Source organism: Solanum tuberosum, unplaced genomic scaffold (assembly GCF_000226075.1).
Source record: "Solanum tuberosum cultivar DM 1-3 516 R44 unplaced genomic scaffold, SolTub_3.0 scf00039, whole genome shotgun sequence".
Lineage (NCBI taxonomy): Eukaryota > Viridiplantae > Streptophyta > Magnoliopsida > Solanales > Solanaceae > Solanum > Solanum tuberosum.
The window spans coordinates 1,611,111-1,613,023 of NW_006238968.1; positions in this window are offsets into that span (position 1 = coordinate 1,611,111).

Genomic DNA, 1,913 nt, shown 5'->3' on the forward strand with positions numbered 1-1,913 from the left:
AAAATTAATTAAAAGACTGCATTACCCTTTTAGATGACCCATTTCTTTTATTCATTAATTGAATAATAGCAAAATGGGTCATCTGAAAATTTAAAATAGACCCAAAAATCAAAAGAAAATCAGTCCACTAACACAAAATCTAAACATATAAACTATTTTGAAGATCAAAACACCATAAATAAGGCAGAAAATAAAAAATAAAAACGAAATTCAAAAATAAAATAAACTCAAGCAACAACTTCAACATGATAGAACTTGAAGAATACTAGCAAAACAATATAAATCCGGCACCATAACGACTTATATGGTTTTTAAAAAAAAGTGATAATGACAGATTTAGATAGAGGATGAGAGAGGGAAATGATTGACATAAATTTTTGGATGAATGGAGGTCGCCGGAAACTTTGTTGACGGATTTTAGACATAAACTTTACATCAAAGGATAGTCCTTGAAGAGCTTTACACTTTTATGTAAAGGATATAGGACGGGGATGACCGAAACTTTGTAAATCTAAAGAAAAAGGTGAAGATTTATGTTTGGTTTTTCTTCGATCTACGGAGTTTGGCTATGGATATGAACGAATGGCTTGCGGATTTGTGTAGAGGAAGGTGAAAGGAAGAAATGGTAAAATTTTAGAGATTTTTTCAGTCAAGGGGTGGTGGCCGGCGGCGACAGTGGCGGTTGCCGGCCGACGGCAGGTGGAAGCAAAGGGGAGAAGAAAATAAAACCCTTGGATCAAAATATCATGGATAGTTGAGATTTAATCTTGACCATTTCTATTTGACCGGGTCAAAATTGATTGGGCCATCAGAATTTGATCTAAATCAACCCAATTCAATCAAAAATTGGGTCATTTGGGCCAATTAAAAAAATAATATAAACAAAGACGAACAACCCAAAATACACAACAAAAATATAAGAAAATACCTTACTATATATTGTAGGAGTAAAATAAACACGTCAAAAACTAGGTGTTCACAGTCGTTACAGTTTATCGGCACTTAATTCTAAGCTAATGTACTAAAAATAAATTACAAAGTCATAAGTTAAAAATTATAAATGAAAATTCGATTAAAGAGATTCTAATTAATCGTGTGATAGTTGAACTTGAATCTCACTCAACTTATTAACGAAGCACAACTGCTATAAAAAAAAATTATAAAACTATTTGAGAAAAATTACGCGGATAAGCAAATTTATATTACTTAATTACTCATTATAGCTATAGTTTGCTATAATTATCATTCGTGGCTAACATTAACCATTAATTACATGAGCTGACTTCGAGTTGTATAATTAGCCGCATTTGTATAATTCGCCACATTTGTTTAATTCGTAACTAGCAATTCTTCTTTTGATTTGTATTTGTATACGATGGTTTATATTTATATATGACGATGATTTCCTTTGGTTTTTCAGTTTTGTCACCATATACATTCAATCTTTTTATGTATAACTTTTTAAAGTTTGCATAAACGAGTAATTTTCAGATTTTGTATAATATAATTTATATCATTAATTTGTATAATATATTTTGTATAACTGTTTAAAGTTCATATGTTTATGTTTGTATCAATTTGTTATTTCAAGTTTTATCATATTTGTATAATTTCAGACTTTATATTACTCAATTATACAAAAACATGCGAATTATACAAACGTAGCCGCGAATTATACAAATGATTGCCCTCTCTCGCTCTCCTCTTTGTTTCCTCTCCCTATCTCGCTCGCCTCTCTCCTCCCTCTCCCAATCTTGCTCGCCTCTCTCTTCCCTCTCCCAGTTTCGCTTGCCATATATACAAATGCATATGTATAATATACAATTATCTAATCTATATACATATACAATTCATCTCTCTCCTACTTTCTGCCCTCTCTCGCTCGCCTCTCTCCTCTCTCTCCCAATATCGCT